The sequence below is a fragment of the Berghia stephanieae genome, chromosome 8, assembly GCF_034508935.2.
Source record: "Berghia stephanieae isolate SIO BIC M18660-M18661 chromosome 8, UCSD_Bste_1.3, whole genome shotgun sequence".
Lineage (NCBI taxonomy): Eukaryota > Metazoa > Mollusca > Gastropoda > Nudibranchia > Aeolidiidae > Berghia > Berghia stephanieae.
Window position 1 is genome coordinate 25,021,014 of NC_088367.1, and position 18,735 is coordinate 25,039,748.

At 38.3% G+C, this 18,735-nt stretch overlaps 1 protein-coding gene across 8 annotated transcripts in view; it reads right to left on the minus strand.

Annotated features, from left to right (window-relative positions):
- Positions 1 to 8,677, minus strand: part of LOC144978426 (uncharacterized) — a 49,290-nt gene extending 40,613 nt beyond the window's left edge. For all 8 annotated transcript variants that reach the window (XM_078924466.1, XM_078924465.1, XM_078924464.1 and 5 more), the window contains exon 1: positions 8,550 to 8,677. The gene's annotated coding sequence lies outside the window, so the exon portion shown is untranslated. The remainder of the gene's footprint in view (positions 1 to 8,549) is intronic.
- Positions 8,678 to 18,735: the final 10,058 nt, after the last annotated feature.

Sequence of the window (18,735 nt, forward strand, 5' to 3'; positions counted from 1 at the left end):
AGATGATAATAACGGTGTTGATGAAGAAAAATTCTTAAAAGTGTTTATGAAAAATGGGAGACACAGCAGGAAAGAAAAATCGAAGGAAAAAAAACATGATATTTGATATTTATTTATCTTTCTTCTTTTTTCTGGAATTGCCTATCTAATTACTTCATACACACTTTTCAAATATTTATCGTACATCAGTGCCTGTTCTCTAATTTATTTAACATGGTGCCACCGTAAATGGACGCTATGAAATGCAACCTTCGAGAAGTCCCAAGTTTGAGAGGGTTTTCTTATTTTTCTTTTCTTTTTTTTTGGCCAAGACGAGGGTCATTTAAATCGATTGACATTTGAAGGACGAGTTGTCTGGCCAAATATTTTTATATAGATGCTACGCGCTTGTATAAAAAACTCATTACATCGCCAGCCGGATACAACGTACCAACACACAAAACTATGTGTAACCTTAGACGTTTATAGTCTGATTAATACAATTTAGTGAGAACTACTCATTAAAATTGCTGGCTAAATATAATAACAAAGAGATGAGAGGTGTCAATTTCGTTCTATCTATACGTGATGTTCTACCAGTTAACTTGTTAAGTAGCCTACATTGTTGCAATGTGAAATTAATTAATGTCACGTACAAAATAACAAGATTGAGGGGGGGGGGGGGGGGAGGCAAAAAACATAATGGGTAAAGAGCCTTAGAAGTATGTGTAGGAAATGATGAGTGTGTAATGTGCAAATGTGTTATTATGTATTACACTTATCATAATCCAGGCTTGCTTCTTTTTGTGCTGCTACTGCTGTCTGCAGACTTCATTTACTCTTGGCACGAGTTCCATGCACTAACGTTAACCATAGATAATAATACAGTTAATATGTATAGGAGTGGGTGAGTAGAGAACGTGTCGAGGATAGTGCTCACACTAAGGCACGCGCACAGGTAATGATAACATGAAGAGGTTGGAGGAATGTAGATCTTGGTAACTCTTAGTTGATGCAGGTAAGCCTGAAGGAACATGTGTTGCTGTTTATCTAAATTCCCGTCTCTTCCACGAGATAAACCATTGCTTTACGTATGATTGTTGTCAGTGTTGTGATTGGTGTTTTTATTTTATTTTATTGTTTTTTTATTGTTTTTTTTTTTTTTTTTTGTTGGTTGTTGTTGTTGTTTTTGTTGTTTTTGTCGTAGTTGTTATTGCTGATTTTAAAAAATTCATTTATTCATCAACGTCATCATCATTATTATAATTGTTGTTGTTGTTGTTATTATTATCATTATTATTATTATCATCATCATCATCATCATCATCATCATCATCATCATCATCATCATCATCATCATCATCATCATTCATCATCTTTATTTCTATCAAAATATCAGTATTATCATACTAGTTCCTTATAGTGATAAAAACTAAAATTGGCATTTTTGTCAATTTAACTTCAATGACAATTATTGGCGCCCTGTGTAATATAGACATTGAGATAAACATACACATTTTGTATGTAAAAGTAACAAACAAAAATGAATATATCTATTATAATAACAGATTCAGAAAATAACAAAATACCAAACACGTAACATTTCGGGATCAAGACTCTTCTACACAACAACGAAAAACAATGAAAACATACATACATTGCTGGCGACGTGACTTAGTCTAATTGCTAATCTAATACCCAATTCATTCTGGGCTCATTGTTGTAATGTCCATTACAAACGAAAGAGTGAAAATGAAGAGGCTTCGTATGGGAATAAAACAGACAATGTCTGTTTTGTTCCCATACGAAGCCTCTCCATTTTCACGCTTTCGTTAGTATTTTGACGATCACCGGCTTCAAACAGCCCCTACCGTTTTCTAAATGTCCATTACAACAATGTTAAAAGGCCTATAATTGCATTCGGTTCTCAGACTTGCATAATATATGTACACGTCGATTGCTGGCCAAATTTTTAGATACTGTTGTTTTTTTTTCCACGGTGCGCGACAGTTAACTGCTTAAAAGACTCTCGACATAAAAAAAATTCCCTTTATTCATCCCCATGGGCAAATTTGTCTTTTGGGTCTATTCCAATGGAAGACTGGAATAACTCAGGCGTCAGCCGCAGTCCAGCGCCGCAAAGTGAGCCAGGGCGAGATGACTTGCTTAACTTAAAGCCACACAACGCAGCGGCGGGTGATCGAACTCGGTACCTTTCGGTTACGAAGCAAAGACCGTACCGCTGAGCCATACTGCTTCTATAAGTTCAATGTATTAAGCATCAAAGGGCCACTTTAATGTAATTGCGTTTTAAGATGATTTAATGAAAGCGCCTGGGTGGGGGTGAGGGTTTGCATGAAGCCTGTAGAGTAAAACTACTAGAATGATGTAAACTATTTATAGACATTGCTGACCCGGGGGTTCAAAATAGCAGTGTCGAAAAAGCACTCGCTTCACAAGCAAAGGGACTTTAGATCGATCACAGGTGAAGTTAAAATATTGTTCTGATCACACCTCCCCCCCCCCCCCCCCCCCCCCCCCCCCCCCCCCAACTCCAACCACCACCATGTCCACCCAGCAGGGATCGGATGGCTGGGTCTGTTAGATCTGTCGGAAAGTACCTTGCGATAGACTAGCTAGCGTCCTATCCAAAGGATAACAAGCACTTCCTACTGCCTGATACACGCTTAAGAAACCAGGATAATCTCCGGCTCCATGGTCCTGATAGCTATAAAGGTCTATTTTTTAAAAACATATTTCAGGCGCGACTACGAACATCAAAAAATATCCTAGAAATATTGCAAACGAATATTCCTAGGCATTTTTGATTCAATACACTCACTACAACATTCAAAAGAACTACTGAATTGACTCAGGTGTGAATGAGTACCTGGCGTAATGCAGTGACGCAAACTGTAAGACTGTTAGTACAAAAGACGACTGGTACTGAATGGAAATATGTGACTTGTTGAGGGAATATATGAATCATGGTATAACGCGTTGAGCATAGTAAATCAGTGCTATATAATTTATAAATGTTCTTCCGTATATTTTTTTTATTCATTTATATTAAATATATCATGTCAATGTTTAAGCATGATAACGTACTGGCGGATAATCTATAATCTTTTTTTTTTTTACTTGAGCTTTTATATAGAACAATATCTACTAAAAGTGCTCAAGGCGCTTTACAAGGGCTCTCTACCCAACATTTAACATGTAGGACGAGACAACCCCTCAAGAATCGTTCTGTAAGCAATCGACGTAGAGGCGCTTTGCCTTAGTCTTGAAGCTATAATATTACCGATCATCAAGAGATGAAGTGAGTAGGAAAGTGCCAGAAGACAATAGAGAATAAAAAATTTTCCCGGCGGTGATGGGGGTTTTGGATAGCTCATACGGTAGAGTCACGCTCTCACTGCCAGGCGGAGGAGTTGTCGTACCAGTAAGGTCTCGGGTTCAAACCCCCATCTCTTCTTCTAGGTTCCATGCCTGGTCCAGGCTTCGGATACTGCATGAATTATCTCTCTCCATTCCTCCCTGTCTCTTGCTTTTTCAAACAGCTCTTGGATTGTTAGGTTGGTGAAACCCTTCAGTTGGTCTATGAGTGTTTTTCTTTGTCTCCCCCGGGCGCGTTTACCAGGTATTTTTCCACAACTTGCCAGGTATTCATTCTTATCTTTCCTTACTATGTGTCCGAAAAAGGATAGTTGTCGATCCACTATTAAGGGCATTAGTTTCCTTTGTTGGTATGTTTGTTTTAGCACTTCTTCGTTCGTTTTGTGTGCAGTATACGATATTATCTGCATCCTTCTCAAGCACCACATTTCAAAAGCTTCAATGTTCTTTTGTGTTTCTGCATTTGTAGTCCAGCTTTCGCATCCGTATAACAAGATTGGCCACACGTAGCACTTCAAGACTCGGAATCTAATCCCGAACGACATCTGTTTGTTTTTCATAATGTTTCCCAGGTCCATGAAGGCCTGTTTGGCTTGAGTTATTCTTGCTCGTATGTCTCGGTTACATCTTCCATCTGTTGTCACTATTGAACCTAGGTATTTAAAACTTTCTACGTTGGTAAGTTGCTCGCCGTAAATCGTTATATTGCAGGTGTTGTTGTTTTCGGGGTTTTTCTGTATTACCATGCATTCCGTTTTGGTGATATTCACTTCCATTCCCTTGGCTTCACTATCTACTACCACTTTGTCAACAATCTTTTGAAGTTGGATTTCTGATGTTGCAATGAGTACCGTATCGTCTGCGTATCTTATATTATTTATGTTGTGACCTCCTACTTTTATTCCCTCCATATTATTTATGCCCCTCATGATTGTTTCTTGGTATAGATTAAACAGATCTGGTGAGGCAACACACCCTTGACGGACTCCTTTCTTAATAGGAATGGAATTTCCTGTAGAGTTTCCGATTTTGATAGATGCCTGCTGGGTGTAGTATAATGTTTGCATGAGTCTGAGGTCTTTCTCATCAGCGCCAATGGAGTGCAGTTGTTTTAGTATTTCTTCGTGGCGTACTCTATCAAAAGCTTTTTTGTAGTCGACAAAACAGAGGTATAGTGGGGTCTGAACCTGTATAGCTCTTTCACTTAAAACACGGAGGAGGTATATTGCGTTCCTTGTCCCTCTGTCAGGTTGGAATCCATATTGTTCTTCTGCGATTTCGGGGTTAATCTTATTCCTTAGCCTGTTGATAATTATACGCAACAGTATTTTGTTGATGTGGCTTATTAAACTTATAGTTCTAAAATTTTCGCATCTGACTGCACCTGCTTTCTTTGGTATTGCTATGAAAATAGAGTTACAGAGATCTTCTGGAATTTTCCCAGTATTGTATATAATGTTGAATAATATGTGAAGTTCATCAATTGCTAGATCTCCTAGGCTTTTTAATACCTCTACAGATATTTCATCAGGGCCTGTTGCTTTACCATCCCTCATTCGTTCCATGGCATGTTCAATTTCACTTTTGGTGATGTTTGGTCCGCTTAATGGTTCTTTGAATTTCAGTGGTGGTTCATTTCTATTTGGATCATTGTACCCCCATCACCGGCGCGAAAAATGTTTATTCTCTATTGTCTTCTGTCACTTTCCTACTCACTTCATCTCTTGTTGTTACCAACATAAGTGCCTGCTCCACTCACTTTTCTGAATATTACCGATCGCAATGCTGGTTTTGGATCAGTTTGATATCTAGATACGAGTACCTCCTAAGTGAAAATTATATAAAGCATCCTCTGTCAATGGCATACTGAACAAATCTGAAGACACTATCTCCATTCCACACGACGTACATTCATTATCTTGATAAAGAGGGATTTAGTCTCAACGACGTGCATTGATTTTCAGATCTGATGTGCATTTATTTTCAGATCTGATAACCCGAAAGAAGGCTGTTGATGACGTGGCCCTGGAAATAGAGTCCATTCTCTTATATATAGGATTAATAAATTGACGTAATTCAGCTCTTTGTGATTGATCTTAGCCAGCCATTGTTATGAATAGTTCTCACTAAATTGTACTAATCAGACTATAGGTGGAACGAAATTGACGTCACTCAGTTTTCTATTTTTGTTTTAGCCAGCCTTTTTTCTGTAGTTCTCACTAAATTCTATCAATAATACTAGAGGTCACATATTGTTTTGTGTCTTGGTACGTCATATCCGGTTGGCGGATGTTGTGAGGGTTGTTTTTTTGTTTTGACTAAACGCATCCCGGATATAAACTTATAAAAGACCCAAGTCTGAATGTGCAGTTTGTGAATTTGGATGCGTGAAAGTTTCTTATTGTGTATCTGTTGAACGATTTTGACGTCACTCGGCTCTTTGTTATTATTTTTAGCTCGCCTTTTTTATGAGTAGTTCTCTCGAAATTGTATCAATCAGAATATAAACGGTCAAGATTACATACAGTTTTGTGTGTTGGTACTTTATATCCGGCTGGTGGAATGTTTGTGAGGAAATTACAATCAACTGATTGTTTTGTAAAGCTCTGTGAGCCTTGAAGTTTTTCGTCTATGATCTAATGCCGACAGTTGAAGCTTGTTTAGGACATCTGTGATGCATCCTGTTTGTGTGGATTTGTAGTTAGTGATGAATCACATTGTTTTACGTTCTACCTGTCCGATTTTTTTTGTTTTTATGGGTTATTCGTGTGACTCTCCACGTTCACCCTCTCCTTACCAACCATAGGAAAATCGTCACATTCTCATTCTGATTTCTCTTGTACATCACAAAATGTAAAGAAATGGTTGGATTACAGCTATAAATACTAAACACTGTGTTGACATCATTTTGCTGAGCAACATTCTGTATAGATAGTTCGAAGATGACGTCACTCAGGTCTTTGTTATTGTTTTTTGCCATCCGCGTTTTTGAGTAATGCTCACTGAACTGTATTATAAACGACTATAAACGTTCATGGATACACACAGTTTTGTGTGTTGGTCCGTTATACTTCCGGATGGCAACGTTTCTGAGCTTCTGAGCCAAGTGCATACTATCTATAGAATGTACCTGTTACTTTTTTTGTTAGATTAGGAAAAGTCTATTTTGTGTCGAGTGGTTGTGAATTATCGGGGGAAATTCTAAAAACAGCTGGTAAAGAGAAAGTTAAAGTATAATGTGGAGGGAGCAGGGGGGACAGCTACTGGTGTACCGTTCAGAGGTGAGGGTTCCCAACGGAAACACGTGCCCTTATGAAGAATGTGTGCATTAAAATGTCCCAACTATCGGGAAACTTTAGTGGTGTAATGGGTAGAATTTCTGACGTTCATCAGGAAATCTAAGGTTCGATTCCCAGTCGAGGAAGGTGTAATTTCTGGAATGATTTCTTTTCTTGTATTTTTATTAATTCCGCCATTTCTTCCTCTGTTTCATACAACCTTTTTAAAAGACCTTTTTAGTATTTAGATGAATTATATGCTGTAAACTGTATTTGTGGCCAAAGATGTTAAATCGGTGTTAATTCCTATATCTAAATATGTGATCTCTAAAGGTATCAATGAAACAGTACCAGACAAAGTAGAAAGAAAAATACGACCAAAAAATTGTTTTAAATCCCCAAAACCAGGCTGCCTCCGCAGTTGATATTTTTAAGGATGATTGTTTTGGCGCTGTTTTATATAGGTACAACTTTTCAATGATTTATAGGAATTAACGCTCATTTCATACATTTACAGTATATTATAATTCACATCAAAATAATAATCTATGCACAACTTTTAAGATCAGTTTAATTCATGGATATTTTAATAGGGAATATAATGAAGTAACGAAAGAACATTCAGACTGCAAATAATTCAAAACAATGCTGCAAGATTAGTCCTTGCCTTAAACGCAACAAGAAACACCATACGTCACCTCTGCTAAAAGATCTTAATTGGTTTCCTGTAAAGGATTGAATATTATTCCACCCCTCTCATTGGAAAACCCTGTCATTTCTTAGTAAATAAGTATCTAATCGTTGAATAATGCTTTGAACGCGTTGAATAAAAATTGTATTCAACGATTGCAGAATATTTTCGCACATTTTATTGGTGTGAAATATATTAGGTGTAAAAGATGGCTGATTGGTAATTATAAATAATCTTATGGTGCGCATGAATACAAATCCAACGTTTTTAGTTTTGGCTCAAATTGTCATTCAGGCAGAAGGAGAAAGATACAAATTATGGTGAATAGAAGTACTTATTTCATGTCATTTGGTTACAAAATATCTAATAATCTTACTTGGAGGGGAAGAATAAACGTATTCTTTCATTTCTTTGTATTTATTAAACTCTTTATACTTTTATCGTGCAATAACACATACTCGCAAGCTCGTTGTGTTATTGGGCACGATAAAAATAACTAGTTTAATAAAGAGATGAAAGAATCGTATATTATTCAAAGTTTTGGTTTTGTGCTTTAGAAGTCTTAAAACATGTGATCCAACTTATCTCAATGACCAATTGAAGTTATATACAACGACCCGACCCATTCGCTCATCATCTGAAGGAAAATGAAAGTGTTGATGTTCCTGTAAAGCGCTCTGAGCACTTCCCCGTGATATTATGGTAACGCGCTCAACAAATGCATTGTAGTATTAGTATTATCAAGTAGTTAGACCAATTCAATGATCATCATTTATTTTATTGATTTTCATCTTGAATATTTCTGCTGAACACCGATATACACCCAAAACATCGCTTTTTATGAACTTTGCTTTCTCTCAACTTTCTCTGATCGCATAATATTGTATGCAAAAATGAAAAGTTATATGCAAGGTCAAACTTATAGGTGAAGGATAAATAAACAAGAGAGGCAAACTAGGGAAGCAGATAAAAACTCATAGTGCTCTATAGCCTTAATCTATCTGTCTGATTATACTTTCTTGTATTGCAGTATATATATATTCCAAATTTTGTGGCTTAAAAAATGAAAAGGTTTTGAATCTGAATGAAAGAATCCATTGATAGACGAATAAGCAACTCACACGATATGGTCAAAATTCAAACTTGGGTGAAAATATTAAAACAGTAATAAATAATCAATCTATGGATTCACTTCTACTCACCCTCCAAAGAAAACGAAAACAAAATGGCGACCGCGTTATAGTGCTCAGGTCCGGAATGCGCCTAGGAGAAGGAGAAAAGGAGAATGAGGGAAGTTCGACGTTTGCACGTGAGACAGTGCAACGAGGAGAAACTACCTGCGATAGGAAGAGGGGTCGAGAATCCAGTTACGATAACTGATATTACCAGATAACTACCGCACTCTGGAACAACTCTTATTTAAAAATTTGGCCAGAAAACTTATCCTTCAAATATCGATCGATTTAAACGACCCTCATCTGGGCAAACTCTCAAACCTGGAACTTTGTGAAGTCTTCCTTAAAGTCCCAGGTTTGAGAGTTGTTTTTCCCCAAGAGGAGAATCATTTAAATCAATCGGTATTCGAAGGAAGAGTTTTCTGGCCAAAATTTTTAATTCGAGTTTTTATTTTTCCAGAGTACGTGGTTAATAATTTTGGTTAGTGATGCTTACATTGCACCCGTCTTGTGATTAAGAAAGTTAACTAAAATCTGATCCCTGCTCATCCAATATTAAACAAAATGTAATTAAACAAAAATTTACGCAAGAATCCAGTTTGTGGCAGAACATTATAATATCATTTTCAATAGTTTGAAAAACTTGCTCTCATTTTATGAACCTTTACACCCCTGTTAGTAGGCACATGTGGAATCGTCCCGTTGCCTCTTCGACAGGTAACGCAAACGAGAGCACAAGATGAAGAAAGGTGAAGATAGCCCCTCTCCTTTTATAGTAAGTGCCTAACAGGAAGGAGGCCGGAATAATGATAATAATGATGACGATAATAACAATAAGAGTAATAATAATGATAACATCGTTGTGTGCAGGACTACTATATTATTACGTGCGACACTGGTGGATGATGATGGCGATGATGTTGAAAAGGACAACAAAAGATACCGAATGGGCTATGTGGTCTAGTGGTATGGCACTCGCTTTCAGATCGGAAGGTCCTGGGTTCGAGCCGCGCTCGGCGCGCAGTTGAGTCCTTGGAGAAGGCTGTTTACTCACATTCTCTCACCGTACTCAGGTGTAAAATGAGTACCTGGCCGTCAACAGCGTTGTCTCTGTAACATCGCCTAACAGGCGTCATGTCCCGCCCTAAATGTTAAATGTTGCTGTTGGCCAGGGACCCCTTGTAAAGCGCTTTGAACACATCTAGTGGATATTAAGCTATACAAAAGCTCAATTTTTTAATACCGAATGGCAGTGAGTAACAATATATTATATTATTATTTCTCTAGCTGCTTAATAAAAAAGTATGGTATAAGTAGTCCCTCGGGACCGGAGTTTATCAAGATTTCTATTTATAGCGTGAAGCGGACAATAGCAATTGCTTGCTATCCTATCAGTAGAGACGTTAGACTATCGCAATGTACTTTCCGCCAGATGTAACAGACCCAGCTACCCAATCATTGCTGGGTGGACAGGGGGAATCAGACAAAACCTCGACTTCACCGGGGATCGATCTTAGTCACTTTGCGTGTGAAGCGAGTGCTTTTACCAACTGAGCTATCAGGACCCCCCCCCCCCTTCCCCCCTATGGTATATGTCCCACGCAAAAAGTTTCACTCTTTTGGAAGATGATTATCGTTGCGCACATTTTAGTCTACTGTTGCTTTAAGTAATACTTGATACGCTACACTGAAGTGTTGAAACGATGCAGGTTGCAAATTGTTATGCTGTTTTCCATTATAAAAACAAAATTATGAAAAGGGGCAACGTTTCCAAACTAAAAGTTTTTGATTTTTAAAAAAATTAAAAAAAATTAAGGATTCACTCAATTTTGCCATACTCAACATAATGTATAATAAATAAATAAGAACATTTATATAGAGCGTTTTCAATCGATTGACCGTGCTCATTGCCCTTCATATTGTCTCCTCATTTGTTTGTTTGTTATTTTTAAGGGTTTTACGGCGCTTGCATCACATTTAGGTTATATCAGCGCATGTAAAAAGGTTGAAAATGGGATAATGAAAAGTTCTAGAATTACAATTATAACACCCAAGAAAAAGTAAGACATATGGGAACTGGGAACAAATAGGGATCAGATGTAGATTCCAAGAGCATACCACCAATGTACTTAGTTTGAGATCACCTATAAGTCTCATCCGGACACAAGCACAAAATCCAACAATGAGGAATACACTCAAATGCTTACATTATACATTCATGTTTGTTTGTTTTTAATGGTTTTACGGCGCTTGCAACACATTTAGGTTATATCAGCGCCAGTAAAAAGGAAGAAAATGGGATAGTAAAAAGTTCTAGAATTACAATTATAACACGAAAGAAAAAGTAAGACATAGGGGAACTTGGAACAAATAGGGATCAGATTTAAATTCCAAGAGCATACCACCAATGTACTTAGTTTGATATCACCTAAAAGTCTCATCCGGACACAAGCACAAAATCCAACACAAAGAGAAATTCACTCAAATATTTACATTATACTTTCAAAATAACAAATATGATAATACATAACAAAGAGATGATTTACAAGGGAAAGAATATCATCTCCCAAAACAATAACTATTCATTTGTCTGTTTCCCCCCTAGCTAGGACTCCGGTCAGGACCAGGACAACACCAAGTAATCTCATTCCAAGACAAATACAGAAAGCATGTTGGAAAACAGATATAAGGGGACAGAAGACGCAGAATGTACCTCCCTACCCACAATGGGAGGTCAGGAACTCCACCCAGATTGTCTCATCTATTTCCTCAGCAATACCATAATTTGGATACATAATTCCATTTCATACATTTATATTCATTTTTATATCAAAACAATTGTAATATCGCCGAACAGGCGCCAATTCTCGTTCGACATGTTACGTATTGCTATTGTTCAGGGGCCCTTTGTAAACGGACTTTGAGCTTGGATAAAAAGGTGAAAGTTTGATGAAAAATGTCGAGAATAGAGAATGACAGATGAAACCAGAGAATAAAAATATCACAGAGAGATATATTTCTTTCTCCCCCCCCCCCCCACCTCTCTCGCTTTCTCCTTCTTCCTCTCTCTCTCTCTCTTTATCCATCTCATTCTCATCTCTATCTTTCTTTCTTTCCCTCTCTCCGTGTGCCAGGCGGAGAGTGTCGTGTCAATAAGATCCCGAGTTTGGCTCTCTGACTGACACTGACACCATGATATTTTTATTCTGTTTTCATCTGGCACTTTTCTTCACCCTATATTTCTCACCATTATTGACACAAGTGTCCGCTTCACACTCTTATGAATATCGTAGAATATCGTTGTAAGTTTTGTAACTTTTAGAAAGTATGTCTCAATAATAATAATAAAAACATCAGAAGGTCTGGTTCGATTCCCAGTCGAGGTGGACTGATTTTTTTGGAATGTTTTTTTTTTCGTGTATTTTTCTTTCTGGCTTTGCCTGGCACCTTTCTTCTTCTTCTTGTGGAAACCTCCAATATTGTCGAGGATCACTCTAGTTAGTAGAGTTTTACACATTGTAATCTTGGTAAAACTCTGCACGTAATACTAATAAAAAGTACATACATAGATTAAAACTTTTAAATAAATAAAAAAGTCACGATGTGAACTCTAGCAACACACTTCTTCAGATAAATATCCACTAAACGTGTTCAAAGCGCTTTTAATAAAGCATTCATAGGATATTAATGTGAGGCTCTGTGATTCTGACTATGGTATGACACACTCCTTCGGAAAGGAAGGTCCAAAGATCAAGCCCCGCTCTGAGTAGCGCATTGTTGAGTCATTGGAATTGGAAAAGATTCTTTACTCAAATTCTTTGACGAACTCGGGTGGAAAAGGAGTACATGACCGTTAACACCGTGGTCTCCGTCAGAAACAATTGCAATATCGCCTAAAAGGTGTTATGTCTCGTCTATATATTAAATGTTGCTGTTAGCTGGAGACCCATTGTAAAGTGCTTTGAGCATATTTAGTGGATTTTAGCTACATAAAAGCTCACATTTTTAAAATATTAACAATAGGTTCGACTGGACCGCAACAGTGAATTTAGAATGAAATAATAAGCAATGCGAACTTCCAAGTTGTTTTTTTTTTTTTTTTTTGCAATGTGAGAAAATGCATCGATTCTCCACCATACATGACATTCTCCATCATGACGATATTCTCCATGCATGACATTCTCCATCATGACGATATTCTCCATCATGAAGATATTCTCCATGCATGACATTCTCCATCATGACGATATTCTCCACCATGACGATATTCTCCATGCATGACATTCTCCTTCATGACGATATTCTCCACCATGACGATATTTTCCACCATGACGATCTTCTCCACCATGACGATATTCTCCATCATGACGATATTCTCTGTCATGACGATATTCTCCATCATGACGATATTCTCCATCATGACGATATTCTCTACCATGACGACATTCTCCACCATGACGATATTCTCTACCATGACGATATTCTCCACCATGACGATATTCTCTACCATGACGACATTCTCCACCATGACGATATTCTCTACCATGACGATATTCTCCACCATGACGATATTCTCTACCATGACGATATTCTCCACCATGACGATATTCTCCACCATGACGATATTCTCTACAATGAAGACATTCTCCACCATGACGAGATTCTCTACCATGACGACATTCTCCACCATGTCGACATTCTCCATCATGACGATATTCTCTACCATGACGACATTCTCCATCATGACGATATTCTCCACCATGACGATATTCTCTACCATGACGATATTCTCCATCATGACGATATTCTCCACCATGACGATATTCTCTACCATGACGATATTCTCCACCATGACGATATTCTCCATCATGACGATATTCTCTACCATGACGATATTTTCCACCATGAATGACGATATTTTCCACCATGACGATATTCTCCACCATGACGATATTCTCCACCATGACGATCTTCTCCACCATGACGATATTCTCCACCATGACGATATTCTCTACCATGACGACATTCTCCACCATGACGATATTCTCTGCCATGACGATATTTTCCACTAGTGCGGAGCGGTCCCAAGCATGTTTAAGGACCGCGGTTCTACGGTCCCTGGGAAATGAGAACCGCAAGGACCGGTTCCGGTTCTTTTTCGACATTGGCCATTCACAAGGCATCGTTGGGACCGTCAAACGATTGGAACCGTGCCTACAGAAAAGAGTAAATGAGAGCGGAGAAGGCTTGTTGCCTCAAAAAATGAACAACGTGCTATAACACTATCCATTAAGCATGTGTGTGTGTGTGTGTGTGTGTGTCATGTGTGTGTGTGTGTGGGCGTGCGAAGAGTGATGGAACGGGTCAGGTCAATGTTAGGGAGTGAAAGGAAAAGGGATTGTTAATATTTTGTGTCTGTGGCATGCTGGACCAAAAGGATGGGAAGATTTTGTTTTGATTTGCTTCTTTTTTTTTTTTTGTCTCCATTCCTTTTTTCTCTTTTTGTGCGGCTATGTGGTCTTGTGGTATGACACTCGCTTTCGGATCGGAAGGTCCTGGGTTCGAGCCTCGCTCGGCGCATAGTTGAGTCCTTGAAAGACTCTTAACTCACATGCTATAACTGTACTCATGTGTAAAATGAGTATCTGGTCGTCAACAGTGTTGTCTCTGTCAGAAAAAATTGTAACATCGCCTAACAGGCGTCATGTCTCGTTCTACATGTTACGTGTTGCTATTGGTCAGGGACCCTTTGAAAGTGCTTTGAGCACATTTAGTGGATATTGCACTCTGTAATTGCTCAATTTTTTAGTTTTTTTTTTTATTTTAAAATATTTCTACCTTTGGATAGGACGCCAGTCTATCCCAAATTACTTTTCGCCCGATCTAACAAACCCAGCTACTCATTCACTGCTGAGTAGACAGGGAGATCAGAAAAAAAAAGTTTGACTGCACCTGGGATCGATCTCTGTCCCTTTGCGTGTAAAGAGTGTGCTCTATCAAGTGAGCTATCGGATCCCCCAAATATTCTAATGGGGTTTTTTAAACAATACAGAAGTTATAATTGTTTGTTTGTTTTTTAAAGAAAGCTATAGTATGTGAAACCCGTATCATTTGATTAGTTAAAACACCAAACGAAATAAAAATATTATTGTATTATTAAATGACAACAATGCGATAGAAAGGAGTGGTGACAACAGATAAGACAAAAGAAAAAAATCGGACCAGCTAGGTTCGAAATACACACACAAACACACATCTTATAGTAGTCACATTCATTTCAAAGAATAGACCATTAGAGAAGAGGGGTGATGTCGTCATAATAAATAATTGTCATTGCGATCATTAGTGTGTAGTAAATTTGGAAATTTACCTCGAGTAATGGAATCGTCCAAGGCGTCACACGGTCCCTCTTCTCCCACCCCACACACAAGAAGGGAGAGATCAGCGTATGTGCAAGAGGGGGTTGGTGCGATTAATTAAGTGGGATGGGTGGTGACTGGTGGAAGAGAGGCGAACGCCCTGAGCAAAAGAACCGAGAAAAGGCAGTAAAGAAACTAGAATCGCTGGGACCGTTAAAATAGAAAGGTGAGAAGTGAGGACCGCCAACGGTTCTTCACCTTGGAACCGGTCCTCGGTTTTCAGCTAAGGAACCATGGGACCGGTCCTCAGCGCGGCACTATTCTCCACCATGACGATCCTCTAGGGTGTTCCTTATTTTTTAGAAACCCGACACAGTTATAGGAAGTAGGCAGCTATGGGGACTAAACCTGGGACTCAGGGAAGTGGACACCAGTGGGGAGCGAACCTGGGACTATGGGTTTAGTAAAAAAGCAATTGCAGTACTTTTTTACGAAACCCGCCAATATCCGACAAAGTTATGGAAAGTAGCCAACAGTGGGAAGTGAACCTGAGATACAGGGAAGTGGACACCAGTGGGGAGTGAACCTGGGACTATGCGAAGAGGATATCAGTGGGAATTGAAGCCGGACCATGGGATTTGGATACCGAGGAGAATGAACCCGAGACCATAGGAGGTGGGCACCAATGAGGATTGAACCTGGGACTCAGGGAAGTGCTCACCAGTGGGGAGGAAACCCGAGACTAAGGGAACCGGATTTCAGAAGGAAATGAACCTGGGACTATGGGAGATGAATATCTGTGGGAATTGAAGCCGGACTATGGGAGATGGGTACCAGAGGAGAATTAACCTGACACTACAGGAGATGGGCTTGTTTTATTTTGTTTTTTTTTTTAGGGTTTTGCGGCACCTGCAACACATTTAGGTTATATCAGCGCCAGTAAAAGGGAAGAAAATGGGATAATAAAAAGTTCTAGAATGACAACTAAAGCACCCAAGAAAAAGTATGTCAAAGGGGAATGGGAACAAATAGGGATCAGATGTAGATTCCAAGAGCATCCCACCAATGTACTTAGTTTGAGATCACCCATAAGTCTCATCCGGACACAAGCACAAAATCCAACAAAGAGGAATACACTCAAATGCTTAAATTATACAATCAATACAACAAATATAATAATACATAACAGAGAGATGGAAAAAAGGAAAAAAAATATCATCTCCCAAAACAATAACTATGCATTTGACTGTTTCCCTCCCAGCCAGGGCCAGGACAAAACCAAGTAACCTCATTCCAAGACAAAGACAGAAAAGCATGTTGGAAAACAGATATAAGGTGATAGAAGACACAGAATGGACCTCCCTGCCTGCTATGGGAGGTCAGGATCCCCATCAAGACAGGAGTTGGGCACCAATGGGGAATGAATCTTGGACTCAGGGAAGTGCCCACCAATGAGGAGGCAACCTGGAGCTGTACGAGATGGATACCAGTGGGAATTGAAGCCAGATTGATATCCTCTTCCTATAGTACCAGTTTCATTCCCCACTGGTGTGCACTTTCCTGAATCCCCGGTTCATTCCCCATTTGTGCCCACTTCCCATAACTTTCGACGATTTCGGTAGGTTTCGAAAAAGAGAACCTTTCTGAGCTCACTCTCCACTAGTATCTACCTCTCGTAGACCCAAGTACACTTCCTACTGGTATAGACCTCCCGGAGTCCCAGGTTCACTCCCCACTGCTGCCTACTTCCCATAACTGTGTCGGGTTTCGTAAAGAATGTAATCTCTCTCCCCCCCCCCCCCCGACCCCGTACAAAACTCAAGAGTCCCAAGTTCACTCCCCAATGGTTTACACTAATCTGTCTCAGGTTCACTCCCCACAGCTGCCTACTTCCCATAACTTTGACGGGTTTCGTAAAAATGCAAGCAACACCGTTTGATTAATGAACGTCACATAATAAGTAATAAAAATTTTATTTCATTATTTTTTCAGTTTCAGATGATGTTCACGTGTTTACTTTCTGAATCCTGTTTAGTTTATTCCTAAAAAAATGATTTCATTGTCCCACGCAATTGTGTAAAAGCAGTATTGTAATGCTTTCAATGTCACTGTTTGTGACCATTTTGCAATACCTGTGTAAATAAGTAAGATTGGATTCAAAATGTTATCATTTTAGTAGTAGCCATTGATTTCAACATTTTTGCTATTAAAAGTCCTGTTAATCAGGGGTTTTTTTTGGTCTCTACTTAAATGATACCAATTGTTATCCACTAATGCAAGACAAATATCAAGCCTAACAGATGTTCAATAAATGATTTAACTTTTTTTTTTTCGATTTTGGCTCACACACCTCATATTCCAAAGCCTGATTCGTCCTCGTTTATGGATTTTCACCATAATCTTTGTATTTGTATATTATAATATGTGAGATTGGTTGTTCTTTACAAAAAATAAGCCCAAAAGGCTCTCTATTATTTATAAAAGCCATTTTTTTCATTCTTGGTGTTTGTCAATTTCAAGTTTTTCGTAACTCTTTCACTTAGCTAACCTTAAATAAAGAAAGCCTACTCTGTAACACATGGTCTAAATTCTTGCCCTATCTTGTCTTCTCTCAATCTATCAGATCTGCTGAGCACATTGATATTGATATATTAAATTGAAAGACTTTCATCCCTAACACTCAATGGGCAAGCTAGAGAGTTGAGTATGGCAATTTTCTTAACTGGGAAATTTAAATGGAATTTTTGAGATTCCATGTTTAACCTTCAATGAAATAGGTTTTATGGATACATACTTGAAGCCGCTGATGAATCCTATAGTATAAAGTGAGAAAATTAAATTTGTATGCAACAATCTTTTATATGTTATTGTTGAGTCATGTACTTAGATTTTTACTATTGGCCTTTTTCAATCAAAAAAGAAATTTTACATAGAAGTAATAAATAAGGCATCCTGAACAAAATCTTTTGATTTTCAAGAGAAAGAGGGAAAATATGAATTTACTTTCTGCTATTGAGTCAATATTGAAAGCAACTGCTAGTGACATGAGGATATTTTCCATCAAGTTACTGACAAAATTACTTCTTTTATCACTACTTGAGGGAACATGCATAACACGCTGCTTTTATGGTGCTAGAATACTTATTACTCTACATTTAACAAAACTGTCCTTCAGCTAAGTTCTCATAATATCATATCTGGGTGTTGTGAAGCAATTTTTTAGAGTAATCTTTGTTTTGTTTGTTTTTAAGGGTTTTACGACGCATGCAAACACATTTAGGTTATATCAGTGCCAGTAAAAAGGAAGAAAATGGGATAGTAAAAAAGTTCTAGAATTACAATTAAAGCAGCCAAGAGAAAGTAAGACAAAGGGGAACTGGGAACAAATAGGGATCAGATGTAGATTCCAAGAGCATACCACCAATGTACTTAGTTTGAGATCACCTATAAGTCTCATCCGGACACAAGTCAAGCACAAAATATAAGGGGATAGAAGACGCAGGAAGTAGCTCCCTACCCACATGGGACTATATATATACGGTATGATACATACACTAACACACACAGCCACTCACACACTCCATCGTCTTCTGATTTGGCGTACAAGAAGACCATACAGCTCAGAAGACACTCATCTCCCTGTGACGAACGATTTTCTTTCACTGCATGATTTCTTTATCATTCGTCAGCGTCTCATTCAAAACCACTTCAAACTGAGTGGACGATATATATATTTGCCAAGGCAGATTAACACCTCTAGTTAAGATACTCAAAACATGGACAGTCTTTCTCCAATAAAGCTCTAAAATTTGCTAACGGAAAAAATTGGTCAATAGGTGGGAAACCTTCCCATT